Source organism: Oncorhynchus nerka, linkage group LG8 (genome assembly GCF_034236695.1).
Source record: "Oncorhynchus nerka isolate Pitt River linkage group LG8, Oner_Uvic_2.0, whole genome shotgun sequence".
NCBI lineage: Eukaryota > Metazoa > Chordata > Actinopteri > Salmoniformes > Salmonidae > Oncorhynchus > Oncorhynchus nerka.
The window spans coordinates 35,418,576-35,433,294 of NC_088403.1; the positions used below are offsets into that span (position 1 = coordinate 35,418,576).

The 14,719-nt window shown below is 41.2% G+C and overlaps 1 protein-coding gene across 2 annotated transcripts in view; it reads left to right on the forward strand.

The window, feature by feature from the left end:
• The window catches only part of LOC115133202 (ras-related and estrogen-regulated growth inhibitor-like), a 63,027-nt gene that overhangs the window by 23,454 nt on the left and 24,854 nt on the right, over nucleotides 1-14,719 (forward strand). The window lies entirely within an intron of this gene.

Genomic DNA, 14,719 nt, shown 5'->3' on the forward strand with positions numbered 1-14,719 from the left:
GATGGGTGACATCAGCCTATCACTTGTGAATGATGTATTATGCTACCACTTGTGAAGGATGTATTATGCTATCACTTGTGAAGGATGTATTATGCTATCACTTGTGAATGATGTATTATGCTATCACTTGTGAAGGATGTATTATGCTACCACTTGTGAATGATGTATTATGCTACCACTTGTGAATGATGTATTATGCTATCACTTGTGAATGATGTATTATGCTATCACTTGTGAAGGATGTATTATGCTACCACTTGTGAATGATGTATTATGCTACCACTTGTGAAGGATGTATTATGCTATCACTTGTGAATGATGTATTATGCTATCACTTGTGAAGGATGTATTATGCTATCACTTGTGAAGGATGTATTATGCTATCACTTGTGAAGGATGTATTATGCTATCACTTGTGAAGGATGTATTATGCTATCACTTGTGAATGATGTATTATGCTATCACTTGTGAAGGATGTATTATGCTATCACTTGTGAAGGATGTATTATGCTATCACTTGTGAATGATGTATTATGCTATCACTTGTGAATTTTTGCCCAGCATGTGCAGTAAGGCAAGAAACAGCGCATTCCTTTTTTTTGTGCTACTTTTTCAAATCATAGTCACACTTCATGTAGCCTAGCCCATAGGCCAATATGTTGATACGCTTTGTATTGCTGGGGGTTACCTTGGGGTCATGATAGGGGCTGCACAAAATGATGGATGTATTATAATAATTTATTATGCTTATGTAGTATTAATAAAAGGGGAAGGGTTATAAAACCCTTTCCCGCTACATTTATAGGGTCCTGGACCACAGATGACCAATATAGGCATAAGGTTTAATACTGTTCCACAGTTCTTTTCTAGTCTCTGCCTCTTATAGAAACGGTCTGAGCAGATGTGTGAGCCATTGCGGTCAACACTGGGTGTCTGTGAGAAAGTGCCTCAAGGCTAAAAGAGATACATAGACACAGACTCCGGCAGGGAAGTAAAATAGATAAGAGACAAGTCAGACATACCACTAAGTCACTCGTGAATGGAGAATTACTGCTGAGCCCTTAGAAAACACTGGACTATTGTTTTTTCCTGCAAGTTTGTATAACTGTATATGCATGGGCTTGGTCTCATGAGTAGAAGGTGTTGACGTAGGCAGTTACATCACTAGGGGTTGACTGCAAGTATATTAAAGCAATTTTGAACTGTTTTATTTTGCAGAACTTACTCTGAAACATACGTGCTGTGTTTCCATTGTCAACTTCTCTCTGCAATTGCATTAATAAAGGTTGAATTGATTTATTTAAAGAAGATATTGTCTGTCTGACTGTTTTCACCAATAAGCCAATGATTGACAAGGAACCAAACCCTTACAGTATCACAACTACGGTGGCCAAATAACTTCTTTAAATGAAGCACATTAATCTGCTTTACAACCGGTGTAGAGCCTTACTGGCATACATAGGCGGCGTGTGAGTTTCAAGTTTGGGCAAGATCATTTTCACCATTAAAAATGCACCTTTTTATAATAAAGCATTACATGCATAGTCGCATTGGCGGTCACTTTTGAGAATGGTGTTTTCCCGCTAATTGATTGCATTTTGGAACATTCGCACTTTAGCCTACTGTCGTGTGTGCATTACTGCGCTTATAGTGTGAAGACATTGCCTACTAGTTTCTCAATTTTAAGCTAAACTTTCGGAACTGTTGCATCAGTCTCATTGCTTTGGGAGAAAACAATTGGATACGAGTGGTTGTATTAATTTGGGGTCTATTGCATCCCACAACTGTCCCAGAGTATGTTTTGGAATATTTATTTCTCGCACAGGACAAGTTGACCAATGGAATAGGTTAACTATTGTACTATGGGGGATAGTAGATTGACATGGGCCCGTACTTTTGCTGTTCGTTAGGCCTAATCATCTTGTTGGCTGACAAAGTAAATGTGGACAGTCCTTTTAACATCTTCAATACGTGCCTCGGAATTCGATAAGAATGCGCGCAGTTGTCTGACTTGTAGCCTACTTTAGAGCTGAGATGCCTGTGAGAAGGACCCGATGTGAGGGGCATGGGCTAATAAGATTTGAGATATATCTTAGAAAGCCATGTGAGTGAGAGGTGCTTCGGAGCACGGCGATTGACAGCCGGGATAAGTGAATTATAATTGTTTTTATTCAGCCCAAGGGCACAACTGCCACTTTGGCTGAAAAGGGCATAGATTTTTTAGGGGGCATTACGGCCACACAAGGGGGATGCTGCCAGGATATACATATTCTTGGTTCTATTTGAAAGGAAATACTTTGAAGTTTGTGGAAATGTGAAAGGAATGTAGGAGAATATAACACAAAGGGGGAAAAAACTGTTATTTTGTCATTTTATTTGAAATGCAAGGGAAAGGCCATAATGTATTATTCCAGCCCAGGTGCAATTTAGATTTTGGCCACTAGGCAGCAGTGTATGCGCAAAGTTTTAGACTGATCCAATGAACCATTGCATTTGTTCCATATTTTGTATCAAGACTGCCCAAATGTGCCTAATTTGTTGATTAATAACTTTTCATGTTCAAAATTGTGCACTCTCTTCAAACAATGGCATGATATTATTTCACTGTAATAACTACTGTAAATTGGACAGTGCAGTTAGATTAACAAGAATTTAAGCTTTCTGTCAAAATCAGATATGTCAATGTCCTGGGAAATGTGCTTGTTAGCTCAACCGTCCCGTAGGAAGGGACACCGATCCCAAAGGAGTTTTAACCGCTCAACACAGAATAGCTGTATGTGTGCGCTCCCTCAGAAACCATATTTGGAGAAAATATCCTTTATTTTATTCAGATTAGTTCAATTGTATAAAATAATGCCTCTGAATTCTAAGCAAATCTTGTCTGCTAAGTGAACTATCCCACATCAATATGGCATAGCCAGATCAGGGACAACTCAGAGTATGCTATTTTGTTCTTCTAAAATAGACTACATTTTCTTTATATCATGTTTCTTTAAACCTGTCTAAACTAAATAATGGATTTGTGATGGTGTAGGCTATATGAAATGGATTTATTAAAATGTAGATGTTCCTGTGGTCTGCATCAGTGGTTTGTAGCCTATGCGTGGAAGCCAGGAGATGCTAAATGTGTTGATATTAATTAACGGTCAATTACCATTAGACCGGCAGTTGTTTGCTTGACAATCACTGGCGGACCAAATGTAATGACCGCCACAGCCCTACCCATAGCTCTTTGATATGCACTGAACAGCCCTGTGAAAGAACCTTCAAGAAAGTCTAGACCGGTTGGCATGCTGTTGGAATACCCTCATTATATTGATGGCACAGTGGTCCTGTGGGCATAAGATGTGATTCATCATGGCCATTATTCCACTGCACAAGTGCACTAATTAACAATCGTTTCTGGCATTTTCATTCCTGAGATAAGATCCTTGGAGAGGCATACAAGTGTCTCTCAAAAAGACGTGGTTAGAATGTTTCGGGCAAACTTCTAAAACCGAGAGGCGAGCCAGGTTCATGCAAGGTTTTCAGTGATATGTACCCAGTACGTGTTGGCACGGCTACAGAAAACAGTTGAATTCTGATCCATGTAATGTGTTTATGCGACTTATGCATACAGCATGTTATCTAGGCATTTAGATTTAGAGACTAAAAGAGATCAGAGGGTGGTTATGGGAAATGTGTGAATTTACCCATGGAACGCACTGGGTATTGGCACGCTGGTCTGTTTATTAAATTGCGTGTTTTCCAGAACCCTGACAAATCAAGCAAATTAGTGCATTATTTATGTATATTTATATCTTTGTCTCACTATCGCTTCATCATTTGATCATGTTGTCTTTATCTCACTTGGATAATACCCTAAACCCTACACACAGAGTGTACTAAGTAATGTACACCGAGTGTACTAAGTCATGTAATGTCTATTCTAATCTCAATGAGTGTTTTTGCTCAAGGACTGAGATTTACAGTAGTCCTACAAATGTGACACATTGATTGACTATACCGGTAACTTGAGTTCAGACAGATAAGCTACATAAGCTTTTAGAATGTTAAAAACATTTTCATAGAAGGTGCTGGTATTCTGACCCACTCACACCACTCCTGTTCTGTTGATCTATAACCAGAGTGATTTGAAGCGTAGACACAACAGGGAGTAAATATTCTACAGTAGTCTCTTTTCCAGACAAGGGCTTAATATTCAGGTTATATGCTGTAAGGCTAGACATACAGTGCATTTGGAAAGTATTCAGACCCCTTGACTTTTTCCACATTTTGTTACATTGCAGCCTTATTCTTAAATTGCTTATAGTTTTTTTCCCTCATCAATCGACACACAATAACCCATAATGACAAAGCAAAAACAGGTTTTTAGACATCTGTGCAAATAAAAAATATTGAATTATGACATTTACATAAGTATTCAGACTCTTTACTCAGTACTTTGTTGAAGCACCTTTGGCAGCGATTACAGCCTCGTTTTCTTTAGTATGATGCTACAAGCTTGGCACACCTGTATTTAGGGAGTTTCTCCCATTCTTCTCTGTGGATCCTCTCAAGCTCTGTCAGGTTGGATGGGGAGCGTTGCTGCTATTTACAGGTCTCTTCAGAGATGTTCGATCGGTTCAAGTCCGGGCTCTGCCTGAGCCACAGAAGGACATTCAGAGACTTGTGTTTGTCTTGGCTGTGTGCTTAGGATCGTTGTCCTGTTGGAAGGTGAACTTTCGCCCCAGTCTAAGGTCCTGACTGCTCTAGAGCAGGTTTTCATCAAGGATCTCTTTGTAGTTTGCTCCGTTCATTGTTCCCTCGATCTTGACTAGTCTACCAGTCCCTGCCGCTGAAAAACATCCCACAGCATGATGCCGCCACCACCATGCTTCACCGTAGGAATGGTGCCAGGTTTCCTCCATACATGCCACTTGTCATTCAGGTCAAAGAGTTCAACCTTGGTTTCATCAGACCAGAGAATCTTGTTTCTCATGGTCTGAGAGTCCTTTAGGTGCCCAAGCGGGCTGTCATGTGCCTTCTACTGAGGAGTGGCTTCTGTCTGGCCACTACCAGAGATGGTTGTCCTACTGGAATGTTCTCCCATCTCCACAAAGGAACTCTGGAGCTCTGTCAGAGTGACCATCGGGTTCTTGGTCACCTCCCTGACCAAGGCTCTTCTCCCCCAATTGCTCAGTGTGGCTGGGCAGCCAGCTCTAGGTGTAGAGTCTTGGTGGTTCCAAACATCTTCCATTTAAGAATTATGGAGGTCACTGTGTTCTTGAGGACCTTCAATGCTGCAGAAATGTTTTGTACCTTTTCCCAGATCTGTGCCTCGACACGATCCTGTCAAGAAGCTCTACGGACAATTCCTTCGACATCATGGTTTTTGCTCTGACATGCACCGTCAACTGTGGGACCTTTTTATATAGACAGGTGCGTGCCTTTTCAAATCATGTTCAATCAAATTAATTTACCTCAGGTGGACTCCAATCAAGTTGTAGAAACGTCTCAAGGATGAACAATGGAAACAGGATGCAGCTGAGCTGAATTTCGAGTCTTATAGCAAAAGGTCTGAATACTTATGTAAATAAGGTATTTCTGTTTAACATTTTTTTTTAAATACATTTGCAACATTTCAGAACCTGTTTTCACTTTGTCATTATGGGGTATTGTGTGTAGATTGATAAGGGGAAAAAATTATGTAAAACCTTTTAGAATATGGCTGTAACGTAACAAAATATGGATAAAGTCAAGGGGTCTGAATACTTTCCGAATACACTGTACTTTGCAGGCTAGGGCAAGATATAATTAGCAGGCTATTGGTTTTTATGGCCATCCATTAATAACGTGAGACATTGCATTGTAATATATAAATTATATAGCTACTTGTGTAGCGTCATAGGTTCCTCACGGGCTTGCGAATTGCCTGTCTGCTGGCGCAAACTCAAACAAAATGTATGACTAAATCTTAGGAAACAGAATCCTGCTATTCCGTTGGTAAGCAAGTAAAACCAAGACTCTACTGTATGAATCGACACACTGTCAGTGTTTCTTCTGTCACCTTTTTTCCTCAGTAAGTAAAGGGACTGAGCCTGCCAGCTAACATTACCATCAGTCATTTGTCCTGATAAGAGATTGCTTTGGTGACAGCAAATGGGCCAAAGAAAAGGAGAAGTGAAGAAGAGGTGGGATGGGAAATGATTTAGGGTTAGACAGGCGAAATGAGGGTAGGTGGGTGTCGTCAGCCTGTCGGGTGGTGTTCGTTTACAATGCTGGAATGTTACTGCAAGTGTGGCCAGGTGATACAGGTCTGGCACTGTATGTGTGTGTGGTTAGGAAAATCTGATCACAATGTGTCTTTATAATTGTCTACACCTGTCCAAGAAATGTGAGCACAATCAGGATGTGGACAAGATCAGGACAAAGTGTTAGTACCAGGTATAAACAAGGCTTACAGTATATGTATGCTTGCCACATATTGGCACACATGTTGCATCGACAATTCCAACAGCATCTCCTCCCCTCTTTCCTTCCTCCCTCTTGCTCTCTGAACGTATTAAATACACCCCAGAGCATCCTTTTGTCCTCACAGCGCTTACCTCTATTTGAATTGTCAAAAGACCTTGCTTTTCTTCCGCCTAACTCAGCGTTCACACACACTTCCCCTGAACCCACTCATCTAGCTCCTAGTCTTTCTCACTCCCTCTCTCTCTAGAGCAATTCCATCACAGGGAGATAGGTTGATAAATAAAGAAATCATGGACAAAGAGCCTATCCATTTTTAGACCATGCACTCTAAATTGCTCTCCCAGATTATTTGTCCATGCGTACACTACCGTTCAAAAGTTTGGGGTCACTTAGAAATGTCCTTGTTTTTGAAGGAGAAGCAAAAAAAAATTGGTCCATTAAAATGACATCAACTTGATCAGAAAAACAGTGTAGACATTGTTAATGTTGTAAATGACTATTGTAGCTGGAAATGGCTTTTCTTTTTTTTAATGGAATATCTACATAGGCGTATAAAGAAGGCCAGTTTTATTGGTTCTTTAATCAGGACAACAGTTTTCAGCTGTGCTAACATTGCAAAAGGGTTTTCGAATGATCAATTAGCCTTTTAAAATGATAAACTTGGACTTGCTAACACAATGTGCGATTGAAACACAGGAGTGATGGTTGCTGATAATGGGCCTCTGTACGCCTATGTAGATGTTCCATTAAAAATCAGCCGTTTCCAGCTACAATAGTAACAATGTCTACACTGTATTTCTGATCAATTGAATGTTATTTTAATGGACAAAAAAATGTTACTTTCAAACACAAGGACATTTCTAAGTGACCCCAAACTTTTAAACGGTAGAGTACGTAGGTCTACCTACTCCTCTCCCTTGCTATGCTCGCCCCCAGTTCGTCACAAGTTCTCCATGCCGCTGGTCTCCTTAGTGACGAGTGAGTCATCGTTGGCAATTCTTTCCCTTTTAACAGCCTTCCCTGCTGTGTCTCGGGAGATTAGGACGGCTTTTAAAATTTAATGGTGGATCTATTAAGCATTTTCTTGTTGCTTTCTTTTACTTTTTAAGACACAGGGCTTGTGAGGAAACGCTCCGGTTAATGTATTTGTTTTCCTCTGGCACCCTTTTGACAAATTGAGTGGCTTTGAATGGCTGAGTTCCTAAGTGGGTCTGTCCACTCTCTTAATAACACACGCTTGTCTCGAATGCTCGAATGCTACACTCTTTAAAACAAAACAAAAATGGTTCCAAAAGGTTTCTTCAGCTGATTCCCATAGGAGAACCCTATTTGGTTCCAGGTAGAACTATTTTGTGTTCCATGTAGAACCCTCTGGGGGAAATGGTTCTACATGGAACTTGGAACCAAAAGGATTCTACCTGAAACCCAAAAGGGTTCTTCAAAGGGTTCTCTTATGGGGATAGCAAAAGAACCATTTTAGGTTCTAGATTACACTTTTAGAAAAAAAAAAGTGCTGTCATTAGGTAGACAAAAAGGTCTGTTCAGCTCTATCGTCTGGATGGAGGTTTTTAGCTGATTTAATATAATACTATATATGTTGCCAGGTGTTGTCCATAGCACAATGCAGAACATAAATATTTTAAGTCCTGTGTAACACAAGACAAAATCACGTTTATGCAATTATGTATCAACCGTACTAGGGTTATTTTGGGCTAAACGTCTGGTTACATGTAGGAATAGTTGAGCAATAGATCACCTGTTTTGTGTATATCTAAACTCAAGTATTTAAAAAATAATAATAAACAATTCCATTCATAGTCATCCATTCCCTGCGAAGTCATCTATTTAGTAACCTCCATGTCACAGGTAATATTCAAACTCACGAGTCTCAAATATTTGACACAATGTCAAATCATGTGTACTGGGATCACCTGGGAGAGATGTGAGCCAGGGTGAATACGAGTAGATCCCCATTGTTTATTGGCCAGATTAGAGATCCAATGGAGTATCAGAAACCTTAAGCCCTTCCCAGAGTCCCAACCGACAATATCCCGGGTTTTGGTCCTTTGCACCCTTAGAAAAGGGGGAAATCGTACTCTCCTAAATGTCCTACATTACACTGCCTTAGGGGCCAGGAGTGAAAGGCTCTCTTTCTCATCCCCCCCATTGTTTGTGTGCTTATAAAGAGCTGGAACACGTACCAAGTTGAGCGACACTGGTCAGACCCTCCTTCGGGGGATCTCCCAGTCATTCAAAGTAAATGTGAGAGGCTTTCCTGTACAGCGACCTGTTTAATACAATCAAAAGCAATCTATCTCCATTGACCTTCATAGTCCTTTAGGCCCATAAAGGTGTATCAAAAGGATCTGACTGAACAAGTGAGTAATTACACACCCATTTAAGGATATACAGTATATACTATAATTAGGGATGAGGTGTATCAGGTCGAATGGAGTGCATGGTTATTTTTCATGTCCCGTGGCTACATTTAACATCATTCTGTGCATTTAGAGCTTCTCTAATTGGTCTACATGCTGTGATCAAACAGGAATGATATAGCCTGTGAGGTTGTGACTGAACTCGAGAGGGCTCGCTTCGAGGTAAACCCATAATCACCAGCTGATGCAGAGATAGCATGGTTTACCTTTGCCTCTTCTGTGACCTCATACTGTATATGGAAAAGTACAGAGGTCGTGTGTATCTGTCTGCACTCGTACAGTACATATAAGCCATATTTTCTAGACTGGCCAGGTTCTGATTGCAGCTGATAGAGAGCCAAACCTTCGTCATTGACTATTCTCCCATTGAAGAACAAAAAATGTCAAAATGATCTGGCTTTCATTTGAACACTGTTATTGTCCAACATGTTGTAAAACATTCCTCTCCTCTCATCTGTGATCGACTATCAGCTCCGGGTTGACGTGTCTGTCAGGTCGAGTGTGCTGCATTCGATTGGATGATTTTCTGTCCATTCCTCTGATGAAGGTCAGGAAGCATAGGTGTTGGTCTCCCTCTCTGAATTATACCAAGCTTTCCTTGGAAATCCAACTTGGAAAATAGTTTGAGGTGCAGTATGGTGTCCATTTGTCAGGTAGTTGTTCAGTTCAAGGGATGTGAGGGCCAAATTATGTAAGCACGCCCAAAGCTTACCCACACACCATGTTTAGGCAATACGCATACGCAAAATACGTAAGGAACGGCCGCATGCGTCAACCATTTGAATGGATGTGAAGGAAGGCATGAATACCCTGGCGACTGATGTTTTGATGCAGTTTCAACAAATTTGGGGATTTGAAGCATACTGAACATCATTAGATAACACAAAAATGTACTTTAAAAATATATAATTTCCTTTTTTATTTGGCTTTTCAAAACAGCTTTTTTTTAAAAATGAGATTATACACACCCTGACTGCACATCACTGGTGTGTGTAAACAAACACAGCATTTACATGATGTGCCAGTTTTGGAGGCAGGCTGCTCACACTGGTATTTAAAAGGGAGATATTAATTTTCCCCAGCTGCAGCTTTCAGGGGGAACATTCTGTGATTTAACGATGGTTTTAAATTAAAGGAATGATTTGCTATTCTTAGTGTTGTGACATTGCTCAGAGCTTTGGCGTAACAGAGGTAATTTATTTGTTCTGTTTTTGGAAGATGATTGGTATCAGAGTCCGGGGAAATTGGCAAAGAAGGCAGTGCTTCTCAGACATACTGTAGCTCAAATTAGTAATGAACAAATGTGTTGTGTTTGCACTTCATAGGATTGGGCACTTCTTCCGTAAATGTTAGGCCTACTAATTAAGCATTTTATGACATGAGATATTAATAAAATATCAATCACCTACCCTAATATCTCATCTCTTTGGGGTTGGGATAACTGTTTGGGGCATAGCACATTGTCATTATATTTGTTTGGGCCCCTATTAGTTATAGTGTACACGTTTTTGTCACGAAACCAGGGACATGATACCCACTAATGAGCAGAGAGGCCCTAGAAAGAAATGTGTTGACTCATGCAAATTCAACTCTTCCTAGGGCCACTACAGTTAATTGGCGATAATGATTTACAAAATAATCTGAACAAGGATCTTCTTGCTAGGCCCACAGACTATCATTGGCGCTGCCAACGACGTAGCCTATCATGGAAGTCGTCCATGTCTCCACCTGATGAGCCTCTTGACTTAACAAGTTCCTTTGGCGTATCAATTTTCGTTTATCTAGCAACGTTGTAGTTGATGTCCCTACAAATCTTGTTTATCAATGGATCTGGAGCGCCTTGTAAACCCAGGGAACATAAACATGCCCAAGAGGGAGCGTCTGGCGGTGAAAGAGGCTTCTGGGAAAGCTCCCGCTGGACGCGGAGACTGACACAGAGCCGTGACCTCGTGTTCACAGGAAGTGACCAGGATATATATATATATTTTTTTTGCAGCAGCATGGGTCGAGTTGGTCCTAACTACTACAGTCTATGATGTTCGAAAGGCTTGCTAACTGAGCTGTCACTTTATCGCTATGTGCATCTCTGTGTGTTGCCCTTATACCCACAATTACAGTATAATTTGTCGCTCTATTGAATAAAGAAAAAAGCCTCGAGTGCCACTAATGGATCTCCAACTGCTCTTTACAATATAAAGCTCAATCCAGTTCACTATATTCACCTTGTTAAAAAGCCTGCTACATATAACTCAAGCTGCATATAAAGAGGCAGACAGAACAGTGTTAGAAATGGAAGCATAAATAATGCAGTGTTTAATGGTAGTGTACAGGTTTGTTATTCAAAGGATAAATTAACTTGAGGCCGCATATTGAAATATTTCTACAGTATTCTGTACAGTTGAATTCTACATTGCATACCATTTATTTTCCGTAAACCCGATGACATGCTAGCTAGCATCCTGTAGTTGTAAATCATCCTCACAGTTGGCATCAAGTTTGTAAGGTTTTCGAGGATCAAATTGAATGAGCCCAGTCTATATTTGCCAGAACACACTTAGATCTTAAATACATCTCGGTTTTTGCTATTATTCTCTGAAGTAAGTAGTTGTAGGTAGAGACGGTACTTTTTTTCAGATCAGGTTTGATCAATGGGGTATTCCAACTCTACACCTACTGTCAAAGACAAATGACTGGTGAGACGGCAATGGGAAAACAATATAAACACACACCTCCTCTGTTACTCCTCCTACTAAATAGACAGTTATTTGATTTCCACCAGCCCTGGTTCCTGTGTAGGGGAGATCTGTTGGACAACAGCAATCAATCGCCATGGTGATCGCTGTAAGATCTATGGGGCCCGGCCTACATGCAACCCTAGCCGTAATTGATCTAGAAATCCATTTGTCACACGAGAGGAGGGTGAATGTCACGAGGCGGCCACATGAAGTGCATGACCCATTGGACCTGTGTTGTAGCCAATAAGCTTTATTTTTTACATTACACACAGTCATGTTCTCAGCTGTGCTAAATTTTTTTTTTTTCCCATGGTTGTGATCTCATACATTTCAAATCAAATTTTATTAGGTACCTGCGCCGAATACAACAGGTGTAGACCTCACAGTGAAATGTTTACTTACGAGCCCCTAACCAACAATGCAGTTAAAAAAAATATGGATAAGAATGAAAAGTAACAAATAATTAAAGAGCAGCAGTAAAATAACAATAGTGAGACTGTACCGTTACTCCCTTGTAGTCAATGTGCGAGGGCATCGGTTAGTTGAGGTAATATGTACATCTAGGTAGAGTTAAAGTGACTATGCATCAATGATAAGAGTAGTAGCAGTGTAAAAGAGGGGAGGGGGGGGTCAATGCAAATAGTCTGGGTAGCTATTTGATTAGGTGATCAGGAGTCTTATGGCTTGGGGGTAGAATCTATTTAGAAGCCTCTTGGACCTAGATGTGGCGCTCCGGTACCGCTTGCTGTGCAGTAGCAGAGAGCAGTCTATAACTAGGGTGGCAGGAGTCTGACAATTGTTAGGGTCTTCTTCTGACACCGCCTGGTATAGAGGTCCTGGATGGCAGGAAGCTTGGCCCCAGTGATGTACTAGGCCGATCACACTGCCCTCTGTAGTGTCTTGTGGTCAGAGGCCAAGCAGTTGCCATACCAGGCAGTGAGACAACCAGTTTGACAACCTTTTTGAAGATCTGAGGACCCATGCCAAATCTTTTCAGTCTTAGGGGGAAAAGGTTTTGTCATGCCCTCTTCACAACTGTCTTGGTGTGCTTGGACCGTGTTAGTTTTTTGGTGATGTGGACACCAAGGAACTTGAAGCTCTCAACCTGCTCCACGAGAATGGGGGCGTGCTCGGTCCTCTTTTTCCTGTAGTCCACAATCATCTCGTTTGTCTTGATCATGTTGAGGGAGAGGTTGTTGTCTGTGATCAGGTCTACTACTGCTGTGTCATTGGCAAACTTAATGATGGTGTTGGAGTGCCTGGCTGTGCAGTCATGAATGAACAGGGAGTACAGGAGGGGACTGAGCATGCACCCCTGAGGGGCCCCCCATGTTGATGATTAGCGTGGCAGATGTGTTGTTACCTACCCTTACCACCTGGGCGTGTTCCGTCAGGTATAACCAGCCAGCTGTATGTTGATAGTGTCGTCGTTCAGCCACGACTCTGTGAAGCATAGGATTTTACAGTTTTGAATGTCCCATTGGTAGTTTAATCGTCCGAGTAGGTCGTCAATTTTATTCTTCAAAGATTGCACGTTTGCTAGCGGAATGGAAGGAAGTGGGAGTTTATTCGATCGCCTACGAATTCTCAGGAGTCAGCCCGCCCTCTGGCTCCTTTTTCTACGCCTCCTCTTCACGCAAATCATGGGGATCTGGGTCTGTTCCCGAGAAAGCAGTATATCGTTCGCATCGGGCTCGTCAGACTTCATAAAAGGGAAAAAAAGGATTCTGCCAGTCCGTGGTGAGTAATCGCAGTCCTGATGTCCAGAAGTTATTTTCGGTCATAAGACACGGTAGCGGAAACATTATGTACAAAATAAGTTAGAAACAACGCAAATAAACAAACAAAAAACACAATCTTTTGGCGCCTTCTTCTCCAGCGCCATTGTAGTTCAATTGCTTTAAGAACACATTTTGTGTGTGTTTTATATAGTTGAGTTGAGGAACACAGTTTCTTTTGTGGAGGAGTTCATTATAAGAGATTGGTGACCAGCATACAAGTTACATGTTTTCAGTCAGTCAATATTTCAATGGAGCAGCAGTGAGATGACAGGATACTGTGTAGAGGAATGCTTTTAAAACTACCCAAACAGTCCCTCCAGTTAATGATTTACTTCAGCTTTGATTGGATCTCAGCGCCAGGCCAGTTAATGTAAACCATGAGAAAGCAATGTCCCAAATGGACCTGCAACAAGCATGACAGCTCTGTAGTCATAAAACACCTCCAGAAGAATAATACAATTTCTGAGTGCATGATATTCAGTTTCACTGGCATATAGTACGTTCTATGGATGGTCTTAAACTGCAGTAATTTATATGAACTTGACTGGGTTTTCTAACATTTGTCTCCATTCATCATCATCATCAATAGCATCTCCCAGGTCTTCCTCACATTTTTGTTTTACATGTTTTGTGTCATCAGGAAAAGTCTATCAACCCTTGATACAGTTTGGAAATCAACTTTTGAGGTTTGTCAGACTGCCTTAAAATATAAAAAATACTCTACCTCAGGCGAGCAATAGCTCGAGACATCCTTCGATATCATGCACCTGCTGTTATTTACAAAAATACATAGTCCGTCGCCCCTTGTCTTACCAGACGCCGCTGTTCTATCCTGCCGGTACAGCGTATAACCAGCCAGCTGTATGTTGATAGTGTCGTCGTTCAGCCACGACTCCGTGAAGCATAGGATATTACAGTTTTGAATGTCCCATTGGTAGTTTAATCGTCCGAGCAGGTCGTCAATTTTATTCTTCAAAGATTGCACGTTTGCTAGCAGAATGGAAGGAAGTGGGAGTTTATTCGATCGCCTACGAATTCTCAGGAGGCAGTTTGGAAATCAACATTCAAAGTTTGTCAGACTGCCTTAAAATATCAAACACAGAGGGGGGGGGGGGATTATTTGTAAATACTTGTGGAGGCTTAGCCTGGTAAAACTAGACTGAACACTACACTCAAGTTCACTCAGGTTCAACGAGGCTAGTGTAGACTACCCACCAGACAGAGATTAGGTCGTCATGGGAGAGAGGAACCTCACAGCATTTTTTTGTGACCCTGGGAGGCATGCTGAAACCCTGGGGCCATGTGGTGT